The sequence below is a fragment of the Manis pentadactyla genome, chromosome 10 (genome assembly GCF_030020395.1).
Source record: "Manis pentadactyla isolate mManPen7 chromosome 10, mManPen7.hap1, whole genome shotgun sequence".
NCBI classification, from domain to species: Eukaryota; Metazoa; Chordata; class Mammalia; order Pholidota; family Manidae; genus Manis; species Manis pentadactyla.
Window position 1 is genome coordinate 3,654,225 of NC_080028.1, and position 22,637 is coordinate 3,676,861.

Genomic DNA, 22,637 nt, shown 5'->3' on the forward strand with positions numbered 1-22,637 from the left:
AAAAGAGGAGGTTGTAGAGAGGATCGAAAGATTCTTCAACATTCTTAGATATAAAGGAGTTAAGTAGGATCACTTTTTACAGGATGGCAACAGAGCACAGGCCCGCATTCTTCAGGTGAACCTGGGCTCCCAAACGGGCTGCCATTATCGGTTTCCAGCGGCCGACTGATGTGAGCGGGTCAGGAAGTGTGGATCTGCAGGGCGATGGAGTAATGAACTTAACACCCTTACGGTTGCATGAATCACATGGTTTATTCTGCAGTTTCCTTTCACACAACACTCAAAGAGGGGATCAAGCATATCTAAAAATCACACATATCACAGATCAGTACATCTCATACTGGTCACAACGGAAGGTTCAGGGTCCTGGTTGTCCCAATCAGCCTCTCGTCTGTCCCAGGGGAAAACGATGCACTGGAGACAGTTCCAGTGGAGTGGTGCGTCCATGATGGCGCAGGAGCACAGGCAGATGAGCAGGAGCCCGCCTCGGAGCACACGCCTGTGGCCCGGTGTCAGGGACCTCAGGGACGAGCTTGCCACAGGGGCTCTGTGTCCGGTCCCTCATATAGTCCAGCCCATCCATTCAGGGATCGAAGATAAAGGGGGACAGTCCACATGTGGTGTTATCCAGCTCAGGTGTGCACCGGCATGTCTGACATACGGAGTTACCTGGTTTGGGCAATCACCAGCACACTCGCAAATACACATTTGACAACAAACAAAACCTTTTAGGATGGGGTATGTTCACAGAGGCAGTCGGCGCGAAAGCAGGCAAGCCTGACATAAGCAACTCCATGGAGAATACTCATATCACCGACTCACCCACCAGCGCTCCCTTTGGGCTGGACACTGGGGCAGACCCTCCTACACACATTTACACAAAGGGTAGGAGACCCTGTCCTTGTCTTTGGAGAGCCAGAGACTGCTGGAGGCAAGAGGGGTGGGGAGGGAGGGGTAAGGAAGCCGATGACTGGTGTTGTGAGGGCAGCAGCCCTGGCAGCAGTGGACGCGGTGAGTGGGGGGGCAGAGGAGGTGATAGAAGGGTCCAGGCCAGCCCTGGGAGGAGGCTGCAGGAGCTGAGCCTGGGGAGGACAAGTGGAGAGCGCTCCAGGCGGAACAAGTGCTCTAACAGGCCAAGGATGCTAAGATGCACGTTAGGGAAATCCCTCCCTCAGGCAAATTTTCCTGTATCTTTGCATTTATACACTGTGCCTCATGGGTGGCCAGCAGGGCCAGAAACACCAAAATAAAAATAAAATATAAAAGCTAGTCTGGCTAAGGGAAATGTCAGGGCAGGAAATAGAGATGGGGGAGGTGAGAAAAACTTGCCTTGGGGTGGGTCGCTCCTGCCCTCAGAGCAAAGCAGATTTCCCAGCCCCAGCATCGTTCAGGTGTGGGTGTGCGAGGGAGGAAGAGTACCCTGAAGCACCGGAGGCGGCCATTTGATTCTGGCCTTGGAAGCGGGCACCCTGCCTCGATCCCGAACAATCCAGGCAGCAGGCACCATGGGGCATGGTGCTAGGGGCCAGGGCTGCCACTCTCCACAGCGGGACACGTGTTGGGCCGCACCGTCCACACAGCTGGAGGGTCCCTGGGCAGGGCGCCTGGGTAGGACTTGGGAGGTCAGGGAGGGCTTCTGGGAGAAGGTGATGGCACAGGGTGAGTTTGATTCTGGCCGGGTGGTAGAATGGCTACAAAATGGCAATCGCAGTGGTACAAACCTTTGAGTGAAGATGAAAGCAAGCCCGACAAGTAGTCCCAGGGTAAGAGGGTGCACCTGCCACGTCCTCAGTTCTAGGGACAAAGTGGAGACCTCTGGAGGGTGGCTGGGGACGGGAGCTCACTTTGAATTCTCGAGTCCTTTGTAGCTTACCTAATAGTAAAATGTGATTTCTGAAGTAAAGTTGATAGGTCATGGTTGACTGGTCCTCACTCCCAAATACACATTTGACAACAAACAAAACCTGGAAATGCTGTAAGCCCCAGATGTCTGCCGGCTGCTGCCCTTAAAACGCCTCGGCGGCACGGACCCCTGGGCATCCTGGCGAGTCAGAACTGGATGGGGCCCCGGGCATCTCAGCCCCTGGTTTCTGACCAGGCGCGAAGGGGAGACTGAGGCCCTGGGGGCGCTCCTCTAAGGCCAAGACGCCCGGGAGAGAAGCAGATCTCCCGCCTGCTAGGTCTTTCCACTACTTCACCGGATTCCTTGGAAATTAGCAATGGAAAAGCAATCCCACCCTGGGGGAAGAAGCGAGTCATATTTTCCATCCCGGCTCCTTGCGAGCACCTGGGACGTGGTGGGGCCCCCCCAGAGCCCTGCGGAGGAGCTAGGTCACGTCCCCCGAGGGGCAGTTAGCGAGGGGCTTCGCGGGCTGCCGTCGTGGGCAGGGCCTGCAGCCGAAGGCTGAGGACCCCCTCCGTGGGCCGCTGCCACCCTGCAGCCTGGCACGGCGGGGCTGGTGGCCGGCTGAGGTGGCGCCTGGATCACAGCCCCTCAAGCCCAGGTGGGGGGCACCAAGGAAGCCGAGCCCTGGCTCGGGCCCCCGCAGAGCCCTTCCGCCGCCGTCCTGGGCGCGCGGACGCCAGCAGGCCTGTGCTGGGCCCGCCCGGGCTTCGCCCCGACGTGCTGCCCACCGGCCCTGTGCCCTCAGACAGGCTGCTTGACCTCCGCACCTCAGTGTCCTCCTCTGTGAGATCGGACGGCACGCCGCATGGTACCTGGCACGTAATAAGGGCTCAGGAAATGCCCCATTCACTCATTCTCCCGTTCAATGTCAGACCACCGTGGGCCCCGTCGGTTTCATGCCTTTTTGTCCCCCCGGCCGGAGGTCCCACACTGAGCCGCGTGGAATGCCCTGCGAGCTGGAGGAAAGGGCCCGGGTCTCCAGAACTCGCGGGCGGAGGCCAGGCGAGACCTGCTGGGCAGGGCCGCTCAGTGCCGCCCGCTGGGAGATCGGGCCCAGACCCTACGGACGGTCGGACTCAGACCCGGAAGTGCGAAGCGCCCCGAGGGGCGGGAGGGCCGCAGGGGAAGCAGCAAAGGCAGGCCTTGGGTCTCCCTCAGCTGGCAGGACGGGCCCCTCTGGGCCCACAGCGAGGCTGGCCTCCCTCCCCTCCCCCCCATCTCCTCCCCTCCCCCTCTCCCCCACTCTCTCTCCCCTCCCCTCCCCCTCTCCCCCACTCTCTCTCCCCTCCCGTCCCCCTCTCCCCCACTCTCTCTCCCCTCCCCTCCCCCTCTCCCCGTCCCTCCCTCTCAACCAAATCAGTATTTGCTTCTATGCTAGTCGCTGTTATGGTTGCTGGAAACAGAGTAAAACCAAATGCATACTGAGTCTGTCATTTTCCAACTTACAAACTTGTACAGAATGGCGGGTGTTGAGCACATAATCCAGAACAACATTGTCCAACAGGACTTCCCGCCAGAATGTTCTGTCTCTGGACTGACCCGTACAGTAGCCACTAGCCACAGGTGACTACTGAGCACGAACTGTGGCCAAGGCTGCTGAGGAGCTGAGTTTCTAATTTTACTTCACTTTGATTAATTCAAATCTAAATTTAAATAGTCACATGTGGCTAGCGGCTACCATACTGGGCAGCATAGACCTAGAGTCACAATGCCAGTCCAGCACTCTGTTAACAAGCGCTCATGGCACTCATTACATCCATTCAAACTGGTGACCTTGATTTTGGTCATGTGTCTGCACAAGGGCATGTGCCTTCCGCCGGTTTCTGTGAAAGCAGAGCCTGAGACAAGGCTTGCCTGCAGGCCGTGCCCTGGAAAGGAGATCCTAGCGGAAACCAGCAAGGAGAGCTTTATCAGGTGATCACTGCTAGTGCGGACTGGTACTTGATCCTGTGGGAACTCCTGGGGTACCTATGAAATACACCTTAGAACTGTCTAAGGGCATAAAAGGGGGAAGACTTTATCTACCATCTTCTGTCACCATTGATCAGGGATGGCCCCAGGACCATGGCCTTCTGGCCCTCCTGGGCTGTGACTGTGAGTGCAGAGTGGGTTCCCCCAGGTGGGCTGAGACACACTCTCAGAGAGGCACCAGGGCAGGAAATAAGGGCTGGCAGGTTAAGGTGCCAGCCATTCTCACCTGTGCAAAGCTCACCGAAGTTCTGTTTATTAGTTGCAGTGAGGGGTGGGGTCAAGAGGATTCTGAAATGGGGCACAAGAGGTGTCCAATACAGTCCACCCCTTGCATCCCTCAGTGCTGCTTATGTCTTTGAGGAGGTCTAATCTGCCACAGACTTCCCTTCAAGCTGGTGGCGGGCAGCAAGCTTTACACATTTTTAAAGGAAGATTATTAGTGGGGCAAGGTACGGCCTCCACTACGGCAGCTAGTCTGAGGCTGGGATTGCTACCCATCCCCTCTGTCCTCCATCACAGATTCCACATAAGCATCTCAACTGGTCTAGTGTGCCTGGCTGGGGAAGGGACCTAACCCTTTTCTCTGAGGGACCCAGGCCCTTGGTGGCACCTCCTTGCTGGGCTGCAGTCACTGCTATTGCCTGCTCATCTTGGAAGCAACAAGAGGCACCCAGTGAATTCTCCAGTTCTGAGAAGTACTCTTCCCATCCCCAAACCTTGCTCTTCCTGAAGATCAGGGTCCGTTCCCCTGTCAGTATGATGACTAGTTTTTTTGCCTGTTGGTATACTAGCACGAGGAGGGAAATGACGAGCTAGCAAAATGAACAATCATCAGTTGAGGCCTCAAGATCAGTGGAATTCTTAGTTTGGTCCCTGGCAGAACCCCTCTCTGTGGGAACCAAGACCTCGAATCTAGCAAAACCTAAGGTTGTGAGGATGGCAGAAGGGACCTGTGTATTCCCCCTGGTTTCTGGACTAGTGCATTCTTAATATTGGGGACATAGTACCATGTCTGAGTGTATCTCCTACCTTCTGTTCACCAGATTTTGAAGGGATGAGCAATGGATGTCTGAACAGAATGTAAGTTCCATGAAAACAGAATTCTTGTCTGCATTGGCCATTGCTTTATCTTCAGCACCTACAACAGAGTCAGATTCAAAATTGAAACTCAATAAATATTAGCAGAATAAATAAATAATTTCGAGTAGATTTCAACATCAGTAAAATGTAGTGTAAAGCAAACATTTTCAAAAAAAGCATAGGATCATAACTGAAATGTGTGGATCAATAACCAAAATAGAAAACCTAGGAAGAAATGAAGGTGTGGGTTACAAGTGTCCCTGTTTAGGTGTATATTTTTTAAGAAATCATTCATGGAGAAATTGGCAACCATTCTGAAAAATGACATGACATTAGATATATATCTCTCTTTTTGCACTAAAATAAACTTGAGATGGATTAAGAATCTTAAGGTAAAAAAAAAAAACCATAAATACACTGGGAGAAAATATAATTACTTACATAATTTTCAGGTAGATAAAAATCTTCCTAAGCAATGACACCCACATCAGGATCTATAAAGGAAATAATGGAGATTTTTTCTATCTAAAAAAATAAAATTCCACATGGGGAAAAAAAAACAGTATAAATAGAGCTGAAAGGCAAATAACAAACTGGGGAAAAAACATACCAGACAAAAGAGTTCTAACTCAATATTCAAAAATCCCCTTGCAAATCAACAAAATATTTGCAGAGGATATGGGGAAGAAATCTACAAAGGGAAAGTTCAGATTTCCATTATATCTACGAAGGTTTAATTTCAAAGGATGAAAATCAATCCAATATAAATTTTTCAGCTATTAGATTGGAAAAGCTTATAAAAAGATTAAAGAAAGTACTTACAAAAGATTGTAAGTATTAGTGATGGTTCAGGGAATGAACACTCTTGTGTGTTGCTGGTGAGAGAGCAAATAGGGAAAAAGCCATGGAGGCAAAGTGAGCAATATTCATTCATCAAACAAATGTCTGTGGAGTGCCTCTGTGTGCCAGGCATGTGGTAACAACGTACTCCTTGTCCTTGATCTTCAGTGGAGTGTGGGAGCTAGACGTAAATGAAGAAAATACAAACATGTTTGTAATTGCTGCAGTTGTAGAAAGTACTTGTCTATGTGTTTAACAAGGGGTCCTAACCTGCTGGTCAGAATGCTTAGGAAAATTTCCCTAAGAGGATGATTCCGAAGCCAAGTCAAGCACAATAAGAAGGAGTTAGTAAGGAAAACTGGCAGGGACAGAGGGAATGGCAATGTGAGCCTTCTGATGGACTCTGGGCCTGCCCCTGTCTTCCCACACCCATGATTCCTGGCATGCTTGGGCCCCTGCTGAGCTTCCCTGACTCAGCTCCTGATTCCAGAGCTGCTACAATGTATTATCTCCAATAGCCAGTTTTCAACCCAAAATTACTAGACCATCCAAGAAACAGGAAAGTGTGCCTCACAGAGGAAGTCAATAGATATGAATGGAGTGGGCCCAGGTTTCAGAAGCAGCAGTCACATGCTTCAAAGCAGCTATCGTAAGAATGAAAGAAAGAAGACTGAGAAAATCTGTTCAAGGAATTAAATGAAAATATGGTATCAGTGAGCAAACAGATAGGGAAATCTCCACAGACCAATGGAAATTATTAATAGAAATTCTAGCATTGAAAAGGACAATAATTAAAAATTTTTAAATTCACTAGATGGGCTCCAACTCTGGGGATGGCAGAAGAAAGGATTGGTAAATCTGAAGATGAATCAGCAGAAAGTATTTGACTCAGAGAAAAGAGAGAACTAAGATTCAAGAAAAGAGAACTTCAGATGCCTGGGGGACAGTACTGAGTGGTCTAAATTCATGTGATTGGAGCCCCAGAAAGAGAGGGAGATACTGGGGCAGACAAAATTTTGAGGAAATAATCATTCGAAACTTCTCAATATTAACAGAAAATATTAACTTACAAATCCAAGAAGCTCAACAGACCCCAAACAGAGTAAACCAAGTAAAATCACTTCTAGGTAAACCATAGTCAAACTTCTGGAGGCCAGAGGAAAGTGACCATCTTGAGAAGTTTGGAGAAAAATAAAATGAATTGCTCTGTGAGGGGAAATTATGATGCAATTAAATCTGGCTTCTCGTCAAGAAACAAGGAGGACAAATCCGGAGGTCGCCTCATTTACACAGGAAGAGTCCCAAGAGCTGATATTAGTGAGAAAGGAAGGGAACTGATATTTAGTTATGTACTAAACCGAAGGAAGATGCGAGTACTCAAGTTGGAAATGTCTCATGACTGCCGAGCAGGAAAACTGAAAGAACAGAATCATCTCAACATTCCATGCCAAGGTGTATCGTCAAGGCATTTCTAGGGCATCCAAGAGAGAATACGCTATAAAATTATAAAACCTTATAACTAACTATACTACCAGTTTTTTGTAACTATAAAAGGACTACAACAAAGAGTACTATATAAAGTTTTTAAGTACCAGCTCTGACACAGTAAAAGTTAACCTGTAGAAAATTGACTATATAAGGTAAATGATTCTCATCCATAGCAATGCAAATGAATTTTGTACAGTCGAGGTGTAATTAAATTCCGTCTTATAGTAAAGATAATCCTAAACAGTCTATTTTGTTGACTTATAAGATATAAACCAATTTTGTACCTATTAGCATTTCATTCAACATTCCTGATTACCTCCATACATGACTGTCTTCCAAATTCTCCTTTGAACTGTTTTTCACATCTTACTGGTTCCCTTGTTAATTAATGGTTAAGTAAAAGCTTAGGAATGTTCATACTCTGTTTGCATGAGAATCATGATTTAACCTCTTTAAATATTATTCATTGTCTATAAGAATTTGAATTCATTATATATGATATGTAAGTGCAAAAGGAGCCCCTGTATGTAAAAAGAAAAAAGAAAAATGTAATTAAATTGAGCAAAGGTTTTAAACAGAGAAGTGACCTCATTAGTAATAAGAGAAAGTAAAATGAAAATGACAGTTTGTCATTTTTCACTCACAGGTTTCCACTGGCCTGAAATCGTGGTCATTGCTGGGGAGAGGGGCCTGGGCCTGGGAGAGTCTGGCCCGAGGTAGATTTATAGGTGAGGTCTGAGCGCCTGGGGATGCTCCTCTGGCTGCTAGGTGGTGGGGACAACGGACTGTAAGGCCATCGGCGGTGGCCCAGGTGAGGCATGACAGGACCTTGGGTCTAAGCGGTAGCAGAGATGATGCACTGAGAAGCCCAGGTGACTTGGGCATCTGGCTGGGGTCCGGAAGTGAACCCCTGGGGGCTGACATCTAAGTCCTAAAGAAGTTTGGTCTTCTCATTCCAAAGAGGGACGCAGAGGTCGGAAGTCCTGGGGGCAGCCCCTGGTTCAGAAGTTTCTGGTGCCCTGGCCCAGCTCCAGGAAGCCCAGATGGGGTGGGCTGGGACATTGGGGGGCATCTGAGATCCCAGGAGGGTGCAGGTTTCCTCTGCCATGGAGATTAGTGGGCCCGCAGGAAGCTGGAGGCAGGAAGGCTTGGCTTCAAGTGGAGGCCCCCTGCAGGGACAGAGTTCATTCGGTCCTCCCCTCCTTCAGCTCCCAGCGCGTCCTCGCTGGGCAGCTGGCAGTGCAGACACAGAGGCCAGTGGAGAGTGGAGGGGCTGGGGCGGGGCTGAAGGCGAGGAAGGAGAATGCCCGGTGCCATCTTTGCAATCTGGGAGGGACTGAGGTCAACTGGGAGGCTGGCCAGCCCAGCCGAGGGGGCACTCAGCCAGGGTGGGGGCCGACCCAAGGACCAGGCTGCGAGATGGGGCTCATCACCTACCCTGGTGACAGCCGCTGAGGTGGGGGGCGGGGACGCCCCCGTGAGGCAGCTGAGGAGGGTGTAGGGGGCTGTGCGGGGTGGGGGTCAGTGGACACGAGGGGTGGCATCACGGGAGGAAGGGGGAGAGGCTAGAGGGCACTGGTGCTGGAACGAAGGAGACAGGTTGCTTGCCAAGGAGGCGGAGGAAGGGCCGGGGCCTGGAGGAGCGGGTGGGGACGCGGAGGGGAGGGCGTGGACTCACGCGGACGGGCTTGGGGGCAGGAAGGTGAGGGAATGCCAGGGAGCAGGGGGGCGGGGCGGCGACTTGCCCCAGGGCTGGGGACCGCCTTCTGCCCCCGCCCCGCTAGCACCTGGGATGCGGATTTATCTGGGCGACAACCTGATGGGCTGTGGCAGCGCCGTGGGAGGGTGGCTGGAGGGACCTCTAAGTTCAGAAACGTGCAAGTTCCAGCACAGAGCTTGGCTGCAGGTCCCGCCAGCACGGGGGTGCCGGGAACACAGACTGAGAAATGCCCCCGAGGACGGCGGGCGGGCGGCAGGGCTGACTCAAGCTGACTCAGCAGGGCTGCCGCGGGGGAGACGAGGGGTCCCTGAGGGGTTCACCGGCACCGGGCAGCCCCCCAGCTCTGCCCCCGAGTGTCCTTTCCTGGGACCGAGGGAAGGGCTGCCCCTCTGTCCTCCCAGGGCTCAAACACATTCTGCGGCTTCCGTGGCCCCCGAGCTCTGGCTTTGCCCCTCATGGGACCTTCATGGGGTAAAGCCTGTTCCAGCCGCCCGGTGATGCCCTTCACTCGTTCCCATCTCCTACCCCCTCCCTCTTTCCCCGCCCCTTCCCCCCCTTCTTCTCCCTCCTGGGCATGTCCCCCGAGGGCCTGCTGTGCGTGAGGCCCTGTGCGGGCCCTGGGACGGGCATGAAGCAGAGACGTGGCCCCTGCCCCAGGGCCCACGTGAGTTATGCTCTCTGCAGCCGCAAAGCCAGGAAAAGGCTGAGAGTGCTGAATTGGGGCCCAGGGCCAGGGAAGGCTCCCCAGACCCGGGCTGAGAGGTAGGGGTGACTCAAGGGAAGGGTAGGGAGGGTGTCAGGTGGCAACGGTGGAGGTGAGTGGAATGCGTGGGCAAGGGATATAGGTGTGGGCAGCCGGAGCTGGGTGAGAGTGTAGGTGACGGGGGCAGAGGCTGTTTGGAAAGGTCGCTCTGCCTGGGGAGTGGAGGTGGGGATCCTGTGGTCAGGCCCCCAGCGGGGCTGAGGGTGGAGTGGTGCAAGTGGAGGGGGGTGAGCGCCAGGCTGGCACTGTGGAAGCGCAGCTTCACCCAGACCCAGCAGGAGGCAGGCAGGAAGCTGAGTTTGAAGGGCAGCTGGACAGGCCCGGGGCTCCCAGGCAGCACCTGTCTGCGGGTGCTCTGAGCACCCCCTTCCCCCACTGTGGGGCTCTCTAGGTCATACAGTGCTCGGCCCTAGCTGCAGAGACCAGGGGGCCCAAGATTATGGCTGCCCTGGGCCTTCTAGCTCCAGAGCTCCTGCGGGGCCAGGCCTCTGCCCTGCCGGCGTCCTTCCCCTCCCAGCCACAGTGGTGACCCCAGGCTACCCTAACTGACGTCCTGCCCCACAGCCTGCCTGGTGGCCCCCTGGGAGCCCACACTGCCATACAGACTGACCAGAGCACACCTTCCCTCCTTACTGTGGCAGGCCGAGGCTGGGGCAGGCGGGTGGTCCAGCCCCCAGTGGGCGGAGGGCAGGCAGGGGCTGCTGAGAATGCCACCAGCCCCAATGGAGGCACAGATGGAGGGCAGGGGGCTTCTGGAGGCCTGAGAGCTGCTGTTGGGCAGACCCCTTGCTCTGAGCCCCTTCCCCATCTCCTCAAACCCACTCCAAGTTGCTCTGGCTGGAGGCATTCACCCACCAGCCTCATCCCACTTCCCACACGGGCCCGTGTTTGGTCACTTTTTCGGGGTGCCCCTGAGAAGGCTGGGGGACCCCCAGTGTGTTGCTGCTGAGGTCCTGGTCTCTTGACACCTCACCCAGGGATGGAGGGGCAATCCTTTCCTTTACCTAAAGGGCTTCTGCTATCTCCAGTCTCCTGAGATGCTTGGCAGGGGAACTGTGTGCCCAGGGGTGGGGGTTGGGGGGCAGAGCCCCCAGCCCTCCATACTCCCCCTTGCCTGCTCCCAGCCACGGCTCATTCCCCAGGGGCCCAAGGGATGGGCTGCGGGGCCTGGCAGTGCAGCCCGCCAGCCTTGTCTGTACCCACGTTCTGCCAGGCAGGCCCCCGTTGGCTGCCCGGGTACCTAAACAGCGCAGCCTTTGTCCCGGGTGGTCACAGGAGCAGCTTTCTCGGTGCCCAGCTTGTCTTTCCCAGGCCAGGCTGGGCAGGCTGAAGCACGGACGCCATGGAAACAACGCAGACCACCTGTCCTGCCCCAGCTCTTTGCTGCCCAGTTGCTTTCTTAGTCTCTGCAGACCTCCTGGTGTGCTGGCCTTGTCCCAGCCGGGCCCAGGCAGAACTCACCCACCCTGGGACCTCAGCTGGGCTGGTGCAGAGAGCCGAGGGGTGTCCAGCGCTGTGGGGGCCCCTCACCTGCTCCCAGTGCTCACAAGATGCAGGCTGTGAGGACCCTGGTCCTGGGGACTCCTTCCTTCCTCCAGCCACTCACTCTTGGGGCCCAAGAAAGAGGCCAACTCAGGAAAAGGATCTCTGATCAGAGCTGCCTGGATATGAAATAGGCTTTCTTGAAAGATGGTGAGCTTCCCATCATGTGAGGCATGCAAGGATAGACTCTTGGGCTGCTATGAGGGAACCCCTGTTGTGTGAGGAAAATTGAATGAAAGAACCCAGGAAGAGTACTTTCATTAATTTACTTATTAACCCATTCATTCATTCAGCAAACCCCAGTGATGTCCATCCTGTGGACTAGCCCCAGAGCCAGGTGCTGAGCATGTGGTGGTGAGATTACAGTCATGGTCCCTGCCTCCATGGGAGGTCGAGTCATGGGGGAGGAGGATCTGAGCAGAGACACACATTTGAGTGATTAACTGACCCCAGTCAGGCTGATTAGGAGCCTAGAGGGACCACAGAGATTATGAGAGCAGCGCCCTCTTCCGTGGGGGTCAGAGGTGCCACACAGAACCTGGATAACTCCCAGGGCTTTGGGATCCATGGTTATACAGTTATGCAAGCTGCAAAGGCCCATGGGAGTTCTGTGGGAGGGACACCCTTCCAGGCCTGGGCAAGGAGTCAGGGCCAGCCAGCCCTGTGAGTGAGGTCGTGGTGAGGAGACTGGCTGCTACTCATTCGTTCAGTGCCCCTTCCCTAAGTGCTGGTTACACATCAGCTGGGCTACGGAAAGCCAAGAGGATTTGGGGAGATTGTTCCTGGGACTCAGTTCCAGGTTAGGACAATCCTGCTTCGTGCGGCCACGTGGCTGGCTTTAAGGGCCGAGACGTTCTGAGCTTCTGCCTGCTCTAGTTGGCTAGTGTTGCATAACAACCACCCCTGACCCCAAATGGCAACATAAAACTACAGCAATTTTATTCAACTCACGAATTCCGTGGTTCAGGTATTCTGAGAGGGCACCGGGGTATACATCTCTTCTCTGCCCTGTGATGCCCGGTGCCTCACCTGGAAGAACTCAGATGCAGAGCTGGAAGCCCAGAGGCTGGTGGAGCAGCTTTTTGGTTCATGTGTAGGGTGCTTGGCTGGGATGACAGGAAGGCTGGACTGTCCACCAGCACAGCGCCCTGGGTCCTCCCTGTGTGGCCTGGGCTTCCTCACAGCATGGAGGGCTCAGGATAGTTGAACTTCCTTCTTACATGGTGACTCTATTCCAGGGTAGAAGCCGTATGGCCTTTGGTGACGGCCTTGGAAGTCCCCCAGCAGCACCACCACCACACTCCGTTGGTCGAAGTAGTTCCAGACCTGCCCCCACCTCTCAATGGGAGAAGGACCAAGGAATTTGCCACATTTAAAACTGCTGCACTACTGCCTAATCCTAGCCTTCAATTTCCTCCTCTCCTCGTTGAAAATTCTACCATCTGCAAAGACTGCACTTAAACCCCAAACCATAAAACCCTCCTGCTAACTCCTAGGCCCAGCAGCACTTCCTGCTCACATGTGTGCCCTTGGTTGGATCTTTTTAATCAAGAATGAGGACAGCTGTGAGGGGATCTGCCTCCCCGTGGAGCCATGCCCGTGTTCACACCTGTGTGCTCTTTTGTGGTTCTCAGAGCAACTTCAAAGGAGGGGGCATCTCACCTGGAGTTTTGCAGGAGGAATAGGAGTTCTCCAGACAGAGTTTGAAAAAAGGCATGGTGAGCTTGGACACATGTGCAGTCAAGTCAGGGTGTAGCTGGAGGACAGTTTCGCTTACCATGGGGCAAAGGGTTTGTCAGCGGGGAAGTCGCTGAATAGACCTCGGGCCCTGCAGTGTGAAGACTGGTAGCTGGCCCAGGGGGAGGTGGCACAGGTCTTGCCCACAGCTCCCCCAACCCCCCTTGCCAAGAGCCTGTCTGTCTGTGCCTCCTATTCTTTCTTTACATGGTTTCAAGAGTCCTTTCAACTATCCTCTGGGGTTGGGGTGGGCTTTGCTGGCCCCATTTATGCACAAGAAAGCTGAGGCTCTGGGAGGTTCTCTGGAATCTAAGCGGGGCAGGAGGGCTGGGACCGGGGGTGCACACTCCCCTCATCTGCCCCACACCCTCCCTCATCCCTCAGGACCTGCCTCAGCAGGGCAGAAAGCCCCTCCTCTCTCCCGGGCACCCCGGCTGTCCCCACAGCTCCCCACCCCTCGGCCCTGACCACATGGCCCGGAAAGGCCCCTTCAGAGCCAGCTGCAGGCGGCTGGGCCTCTGGTTTACATCAGCAGGCAGCAGGGGACGTGGTCACGTGCCCACTTCTGTCCAGTGCTCCTTGTGGCCACCAGAGAAGGAGGGCAAGAACTAAGGGGGTAGGGATGCTGGACTGAGGGGAAACTGAGGCCGGGGGGGTCAGGCTAGGCCTCTGCTGTTTGTGTGCACCTGGCCACCTTTCCTGTCCAACCATTTGGTTCCAGCTCTTGAAATAAATCCTCTGTCCACCGGGTAGCCAGCCGGCTATGGGCAGTGCCATGCAGCCTGCCTGCTCCAGCCTGGCCTGGTCACCCCGAAAAGCTGACAAAAGCCAGCTGCCCTCCCAGTGGTCGCTCGGCAGGCAGACCCCGGAGGCGTGACGCCAGCTCTCGTCTGGCACCCGAGGCTGCCAGGAGGGCCCGAGGAAGGCTCCTCTCACTCCCACTCCCAGGGGCTTGGCAGCTCCTTTCCGGAGTGGCTTCCTGATGAGGTAATGCAGCTCGGAGCGCGGGAGGGGGCCGCTGGGAAACGCCGCTGGCCAGGCCCCAGCGCGGCGAGAACATGGCTGCCGGCGGCCTCCTTGCCCTGCCAACCCTGATGCCGCTGGGGTGGGGGCGAGGGGGTCCGGGCGGCAGAGCAGGACTTGGGCTGGAACGCTGGCAGCTCTGCTCGGGGGCAGCTGTGGGACCCCAGGCATTTACTCATCTCCTGGCCTTGAACCTGCTCGGTCCCCGGCCAGGCCTCGGCCTGCAGCCTCACAGTGACCTTTAGAGACCCCGCCCTGCCACCATGTCACTGCCCCCCAGGGACACAGAGGCCCAGAGAGAGTGCACCATGCCCAGCATCAGAGCAGGAATCAATGGACTCCTGGGGGCAAGGGAGGCCCCTGCCGTGGGCATCAGGTCTGGGAACCACAAGATGTTCTTGCTCCGACCTGCCGAGCTGCACATTCCTGGAACACGCGTCTCTTCCGGCCACAGAGCAGAGAGCTCAGGCCGCCCGCCTTCCTGTGCCAGAGCCAGGAGGAAATGCCGAGCTGGCGAGCGCGGAAGGCTGCTGGGGCTGTCCACCCGGCGTCCCCCTTGGGGCCTCTCCTGGCCCCACGAGAAGGCAGGCCCCCACCGTTGCTGTAAAGCCCTGTACCTCTCCCTTCCCAGGGCTCCCTGCCAGGCTCCTCTGCAGGTGGGACCTGCTGGAAGCTGGTGAGAGATGGGAACTGGCAGGGAAGTGTCCCAGAGGATGACTCACCTCCCTCCACACGCTCTCCACCCCTGCCAGGCCCTGCTGGGCAGCTGGGCTGCGGGACCCAGCAGGACCCAGCAGCCCCAGGCTCCCAGGTGGAAGAAGAGACTAAGAATTGGAACTTTGGCCTGCCGGGGGCACTCAGTGGGGCCCCGGGAGCCAGAGCAGGGTCATTTGCTCCAAGGTGGGGCCCCACAGGAGGCCCGGCTGGCCCCAGCTCTTGGGGGAACTCGGAACCTGGCGGTGTGCAGAGCACAGGGAGCAGGGTGGGCCTCAGGGTCTGCGGGCCCAGCCAGCCGCCTCAGCCTCGAGTCTGTTGTGTGATGTTGGCCAAGCCCCTGCTCCTGGCTGTACCTCAATTTCCCTGTCTGCAGACAGGAGGCTGGGGGTGGGGAGGCCCTCAACTGGACGCCAGGAGCCCCCAGGTCTGCTGGCCCAGGACTGCAGCTGTGTGGGGGCCTCTCTCTGGGCCTTGCTTCCAATTTCCGCGTTGGAAGAGACCCAGAGATGGCAGTGCAGGGCCCAGGGCACAGAGGAGGGCAGGGCAGGCCCGAGTCATGCGGGAGTTAGTGGCAGGGCCAGGATCCAAGCCCAGACTCCTCTGCTGGCCCCATGTGACCCCGCTGGGAGCTCCTCCGTCTCGCTCCTGCTGTCTGTCCGGGCACAAAGCGCCCGCTCTGGGAGGGCAAGATTCCTGGCAAACATCGAGCACTACTCCCCTCTGCTGCCCCCTGGTGGCTATCGTGACACATGGCAGCCCAATCCAAAACCTCCTGGCACCCATGGGGCTGAAGCACCCACATTCCCAGGGGCACCCACAGATAGGAGAACCCACAGGCCATAGGTGCCCTCCCTGGGAGCGCTGGCTGCTAGCATCACCGGTGTCACTTCACTGTCTCTGTATGTCCTCCCATAGGCAGGGTATTGTCTTGGTTGCTCCTTTACGGAAGGGGAATCTGAGGTCTGGGGGTCAGTGGGCCGGTGGGTGGGCCCTGCAGGGAGATGACGTGCCTGGTGATGTGTGCAGCCATGCACCTCAAGTGGAAAGTGCCCCTCACTCTATTCAGCAGCTACCCTGGGCTTGAGGCTGTGGGAGGGGAGAAGGGCTGGGGAGTCTGGGCTCGCTGTCCTGTGGGGACAGGGTAGTCACCTGACTGGGGAAGAGAAGGGTCCAATTCATGGGACCTGGCAGATGTGTGCTTGGGATGCTGTCCCAGGGTTCTGGGTACAGGGGCAGGTGTGGAGCGGTGCCACGATCCTGAGGATAGAGGGGAACCAGGGCCCACACCTGAAGATCCCAGAGCCATCATCACCCTCTCTGGCTTCAGCCTGCAGGCCCAGGCCCTGCACTCGCTGAGTCCCGGCCACGTGCCAGCTCTCGGCCAGAGGCTGACACTGCCCCCACCCCCCAGTCCTGTACTGATCACAGAGGGCTTTCACAGGGGAGGGAGACGGGCTCAGAGAGGTCTAGCAACCTGCCAAAGCCACATGGTGGTCACAGTAGTGAACTGCCCTCTGGGGACCCACATTTCCAACCACCATCTGGGTGGGGTGAGAGGGCGGATGGGTCAGCTAAGGGGCTCAAGAATGTGCTGTCCAGATCCCACCTGCAGGTGCTTGCTTACCTGGGCTCGCTCTTCAGGTGTCTAACCTCTGACACCTTTCACTGTCTTGTCCCCCACAAAGCATGCTTGAGCTCCTCCATAAGACTCCACCCCTGCCCCCCAGTTCCAACACCCATCCTAGTGGATAAGATGCTGGCACCAGGCTGGGCACGAGGCACAGACCCAGCAGAACCACATGATTTTACAGTGGGAAGGGCCACCATCCACGGAACCTAAGTGTCAACTTTTGCTGGTGCGGCAACTGAGGCCCAGGTAGAGGGAGGACTTGACCAGGCCCAGGATGGGCCAGACACAGAGCTGGGGTGAGCCAGGGCCAGGATCCATCACTGGCCCTCATCTGGAGCACAGAGTCCCAGGGGCACAGGTGAGCATGTCCCAAGCCCCCACCCACATCTCCCCAAGTGGCCCACTGGGAAGGAGGTGGGAATGGGCACCCTCATGCTCTTTGACTATAAGCAGCAAGACCACCAGGTGGGAGGCTTGGCCTGGTCCTGCAGGGGGCAGGGAGGGGCAGCTGGGGTGGGACCTGGTCCCTGGGGGCCCAGCAAGGGGCCAGTGTTGCTATCCCTCCAGAGTAATTTCATGTGCCCTGCCCTCAGCCCCTGCAGCCTGGGAGGCTGCCCTTGAATGAGCAGATGCATGGGAGGTAGGGGTCATGAGGCAGGTCACTGGGAGCGGGGCCCTGACCAAATGCTTTGACATGGAAGGAGGGGCTGCGCTCAGGTAATCCAGGTATAGCCAACTTGCTGTCCTGTGACTTAGGCCTTCACATCAAGCAGAGGTAACATTAGTCCACAGTGGTTGTGTCATACAGACACGTGGGGCTGGGCCCAGCCACTGGTCCTTTAGTCACTTGCCTGGCATCCTTGGGCACGACATGCAGTGTTCTGAGCCAGGCTGCTGGCTCCTTCCAGGGCCCTACTGACCCAGGCGTGTTGCTGGGCAGCTCACTCAACCTCTCCGTGGCAGAGGTGGTGATGTGCTCATTCCCAGACCACAGAGAGCTGGCACAGAACCCACTAGAGTGCCCGGTGCATAGCAAACTCTGATACATCTCAGGTAATGCTGCCGTTGACTTGATGGATCAAGACTAGGGATTTGGAGGGGAGCAGACGTGGCCTTACTCTTGGGTGGTCTCCTAGTCTAGGGGCAGACACTTGGCTGGTGACGGCCCTGGGGCAGGCTAGGCAGGAGGGAGTGCTTCACTGAAGACAGGAGGCTTGGCTGGGAGGACCCTGAAGGGGCGTGAAGCCTGTCACCATACTCAGAACACAAGGAGGGCTCAGCTGGAGGGCAAGAGGCCAAGGGGCGCAGGGAACAGTGGGTGCCCCACAGGCAGGCTCAAGAAGATCCGAGCTTGCCCTGGGGCACGTCCTTTCATCCCCTTGGTAGACAGTCACAATGTCCCCAGGGGCTGGCCAAAGTGAGCTTCGCCCTGTGGGGCTTGGTACAGACAGGAGGCTCCTGGCTCCTGTCCCTCCTGTGTCCCTGAGACCCCCTCCCCCGGCCAGGGATGTTGAGGTAGGAGGGGAAGGTGCCTGTGGCGTGGAGGCCCTGTGAGGCTAGGTACAATTAGGAAAGCTGAGACATTATAATTTTTGAGTTAAATCAAAACTTATCTCCCCAAGGCAAAGGCCAGGACCTCTCAAAGGTACATTCTCATGATGTAGCCCTTTGGGCCCTGGGATGTGGGGTCCCCGAATCCCAGGGATGTGAGGAAAGAGGGCGGTGAGGCTGATCCCACCCACCAGGCCTGGCTCCCACACTGCTGGGGAGCTGCCCACCCCACCCTCCAAATCCTAGCACTGACTGCTTCCCGCCAAGTCCCGGCCCTCGTGGCAGCTCATGGCCCCAGCCCCTCGCGCCCACCGCCTTCTTCTCTCTCCTCCTCCACGGCCCACCAGCCACCACTGCAGCCGTTCCCTTAAACTCCCAGCAGGCCCTGCTCCAGCACAGGCACCCTGGGGACAGTCCGAGTCTCCACCGTGCCCCTCGAGGCTTCCCCTACCTGGCCCCTACCTCTACCTCCACTGACTCCCATTGCCTTTGACCTTTGACACCCATGACCCTGTTAGTCCTTCAGGACATTTCAGTCCATTCCACAGCTGGAGATGTCAAGGCCAGGGAGGGAGGGGAGGGAAAGTTCAGAGGGCCCCAGGGCAGGAGCGGCAGAGCTGGGCCTGGGATGCAGGGTTTGAAGGCCCCATCCCCCTTTCTCCCTCCCTCCCGCTGTCCACCAGACAGAGATGCCTGCTGTGGGAGCTGGGCGGTGGGGGAACTCCGTGCTGCCACACCCACCAAGGGCTACACCCCACTCTTGGCCTTGGAGGGCCTGCAGTGTGCAGGGCAGCCAGGCTACAGGGGGCCTGGAAACATGACTGTGGCTGTTTATTCAGCTGTCTGCGTTGGCGCCTGCTGCCCCCCTGGGGCCTGGTGTTTCTGGAGTTAAAGCCCTCAGCCCTGTCCCCACCACTGGGCAGTGACTTCCCAAAGCAGGGCTTCTCTGTGGGAGGCTTAAGGGACAAGCCACCGAGTGGAGGGCTGCAGGCCAGCCCCTCAGCCATTGCGCCGTGGAGATCCCCGGCCTGGGGCCGCCCTCCCAGAGCACCATTCCCTCTCCCAGGGGTTTCAGTCTTGGGCAAGGCCCCCAGTGCAGGAAGCAGGAGCTCCCTCTGTTTAGGGCGCTTGCGGAGCACTTAATAAAGGGACACAGGGTAGTCAGAGCTGAGGAAAGCTGTAAGGGAAGGAGCAGTTCCGGGGGGCTGGTGACCTGAGGGGCAAGGGGCAGAGGATGTTCTCTGCCCAGAACCAGGGTCTGCTGCCAGAGCCTCCCACTGGCTGGGCCCAAGCAGACATCTGTGCACAGGGAGTCTGCAGATGCTCCTATCCAGGTCAGCCTCCACCCACGTCAGCCTCCACCCTGGCCAGCCTCTACCTGAGTCAGCCTCCACCCGGGTCAGCCTCCACCCTGGCCAGCCTCTACCTGAGTCAGCCTCTACCTGGGTCAGTCTCCATCCGGGTCAGCCTCCTGGGCCAGCAGAAGCCAGGGAAACGTGGAGAGGTAAAGGGGAAGTGGCCAGCAGAGGATTCCGGCCCCCAGGCTCCCAGCCAGGCCCCAGCTTCGTGGAGCAGAGATGAGGTGTTCTCTCTGCGCCCTGCCCAGGTTCCGGCCCCAGGGAGTCCCTAGCAGAATGAACCAGCCATGGTCAGCCTCTCCGTCTGGAGCAATGTTAGCAGAACACACAGAACCTGGCACAAAGATCCAGGCGGAGGCCGGCGCCCGGCATCACCCAGCAGCCTCTGTGGGCGGTTTCTCTCTTCACTCCGAATGATGTACCTTCCAGCCTTCCTGGGCTCCACACCTGTTGGTCTGCAGGAGGCAGGGAGTCGGCCCTGGGCTGGGCAGTGGCTGTGGGGAGGACAGAGATGGCGGTGCCCGGGAATCAGGTAGGGGCCCAGTCCTCCAGCGCAGGCCCAGCACCCAGGGACACTTGGCTGGGATGACGGGTGACGAGGACATGGCCCAGGGCTGTGTTCCCCTCATGGGGTCATGGGGTCAGCCAAAGAGGAGAGAGCAACAGGGCTGTAGAGTGGAATCCGAGCACAGAGCTGAGAGATGGCACCCCAAGGACAGACAGACCAGCCCTACCCCGGCGGACAGCTTGCTTCTGTGCTTCCATGTCCTTATTTGTGTGGCAGAAGGAGTGGCAGACACTAGGCCAGGCTGTTGTGAGGATAAAGTGATGTATGGTGACCAGCATGTGCTGGGAGCCTGGCAAAAGGGGGCCGTTGTGCCCTAGCAGCTGGATTTGGGTTTTACCTGGAAGCCCCCAAGCCCAGCCCAGGTTGGGCCCAAGCTGTTGCTCAGAATGGGTATAGGAAGAAGGGAGATTCCACACTGACCCCCAGGCCCCATGGCACCTTCCTCCGGAGGGAAGCTCAGCACTGACCTGACACCTTCTAACTTTACAGAGCAATAGTTTGTGTAAATCTCTGCTTTCCCTTTTTGCCTTTGCTGCTGGGGAGCTTTGAGCCCAAACCGTGAGCTCATCTCTAGCTTCACTTAGACCCATCTTCTTGCCCTCATTTTCCCTTCATCTTTCACCTCCATTTTTAAATACACGTCCTGAGGCATCTTTGATGCACCCCACAAATCCTTTCTGGGCAAGTTGGCCCCTGACTCCTTCCTTCCTTCTTCTCAGATGCCACCGCCCCTGAATGATGTGGAAAGTATGTCTATGGGCAGCTCGGGAGCTCATGCCTGGAGCTGCTCTACTCAGGTGGTGTCAAGACTGCTCCCAGCCTATGCCTGCTCCATCAGCGGTCAGTACATTTTGTAAGGCCATGAGGAAGAAATTCAGTGGTAGCCGCCTGTGTCATTTCTATTCCTCCTCCTGTTTTGATTCTCAGCTCATCTTCTCCTTCAGCTTGGCCCCCAGGCTCCTGAGTGCCAGAAACAGGAAGGCATATCAAAGTACCATCACCCCCCACCACTGAGCTCTCTCCTCTCATCAGTTGAACTCCACAGACGGCACCCCAGGCCTCCATCCAAGGAACCTACAATCCAGCCAGGAGACAGGGTGATGGAAAAAATCTTGGAGGCTGAGGGCTTGGGTACAGGTGGGGGCCATCAGGAGATGATGCCTGGAGGAGGGGCCCTCCGAGGTAAGACCTGAGGCTGAGCAGGGTCAGCTAGGAAAAGGTAGGTAGGGGAGAGCAGATAGGAAGGAGGCTGTGAGGAGAGGTCAGGCCGGGTGGATCAATGGCCTTTTTGAAGCCAAAGAGCTAAGGGTGCCCTGTGAATGGGTGATGGTGAACGGGGGCCTGTGTTGGCAAAGGCTGGAAGGCAGGACTCTCTGTGTCTGGGAAGGAGGGGACAGGTGGGAGAAATAAATCCCAGAAGCTCAGGCACGCCACGCTTTCAGGGAGACAATGGGGAACTATAGAAGGTTGTGCGGGAAGTATGTGCCTGGCTCTCGGATGCTCGCACTTATCACATGGCTCTAATCTGATCATTTAATTGGACCCCACAACTCTGACAAATGGGCATGGCCATCCTTGCCTGGTGTGAGGGATGCGCCTTTCTCCCCAAGATCAGCATCCCACCCTGCACTGGGCAGCAGCAGAGAGAAAGGCGGTATCTCAGGGTGGGGGTGCATAACAGATTGTACTCAGCTTTTGACTTTAAAAAAGACTTTGAAAAGCTTGGCTGAGACAATAAAAGAAAATTCTAGAAGCCAAAGCCTCTGCCAACATGAGTTTGCGTCCCAAACAGTGGCCCTGGGGAGATGATCAGCCAATGCCTCTGGCCTGGCACTGCTGCAGGCCTTGAGGGGAAGGGGCGCTGGACCTGAGGGGGTCACGACCCTGGGGACAGGCTGGGCTCTGAGGGGCAGGCAAGGCTGGCCTGTGCCCTCTGTCCCAGGGTCCTGGAGGGGTCGCAAGAGCAGGTCCACAATTTCAGAGTCCCCAGGGCCCAGTGACTGAGATGTTGGTGACCCAGAGGGGCTGGTTGTGAGGAGGGCCCCTGGGGGATGCCTGACGGAACAGAGGGCGCTGGAGGCTGGGCACCCTAGTGGTGGTGCAGTAGGAGTCAGACGTCCCTGGAGAAGAAGAGGCACAGAGATGACTCAGTTTACCCTGTTGACCAGAGCCAGAGCTCTAGATACAAACTCAGCTGTGAACAAATGAAACCCATATCCCCATACATTGGCATCTTCCCTCCGGGATGCTTTGGGGGGCCGTCCTCCGTTGACTCCACTGCCGGGGGCGGAGGGGTGGAGGGTCCGGTCCGGTGCTTTTCTTCCTGCATCCCGCTGCCCGCAGTGGGCACCACAGGGGCCAGGGACATGCACAGGGTGCCAAGTCTGATGCCCCCCCACACCTCCCCCAAATGATCCCTGTGTCTGGAGTCTAGGATCTGAATTCCTGGGGGGCGGGAACTGAGGCGTCTGTGGCTACTCTGCCTCGGTGGGAACCTAAAGGCTGGATTATTTTTCTTTGGGGAGGAGACGGACATCCTGGAGTCATTTCACTTGTAAATTAGGTCTTTGCTGAGAGGTGGCGTCCATCTGCAGTAGGGCCAGTGATGGGTCGGTCACCCCCAGCTGGGTGACTGGGTGGCCCTGGGGAGCATTGGGTGGACCACAGGACAGGGATGGGGACCTGGTCAGGGTGGCTGTGCTGGGAAGTGGGGGCTGCCTGCCTCGCCCAGCCTGCTGGCTTC

General features: G+C 56.7%; 1 long non-coding RNA gene across 1 annotated transcript; it reads right to left on the minus strand.

Moving 5' to 3' along the window:
- Positions 1-244: 244 nt before the first annotated feature.
- LOC118923144 (uncharacterized) lies at positions 245-5,507 on the minus strand. Its single transcript, XR_008991874.1, has 3 exons — positions 5,399-5,507; positions 4,907-5,015; positions 245-1,873 (listed from the first exon to the last, which is right to left on the minus strand). It is a non-coding gene; the product is annotated as an uncharacterized LOC118923144 (long non-coding RNA).
- Between the last annotated feature and the right edge of the window lie 17,130 nt (positions 5,508-22,637).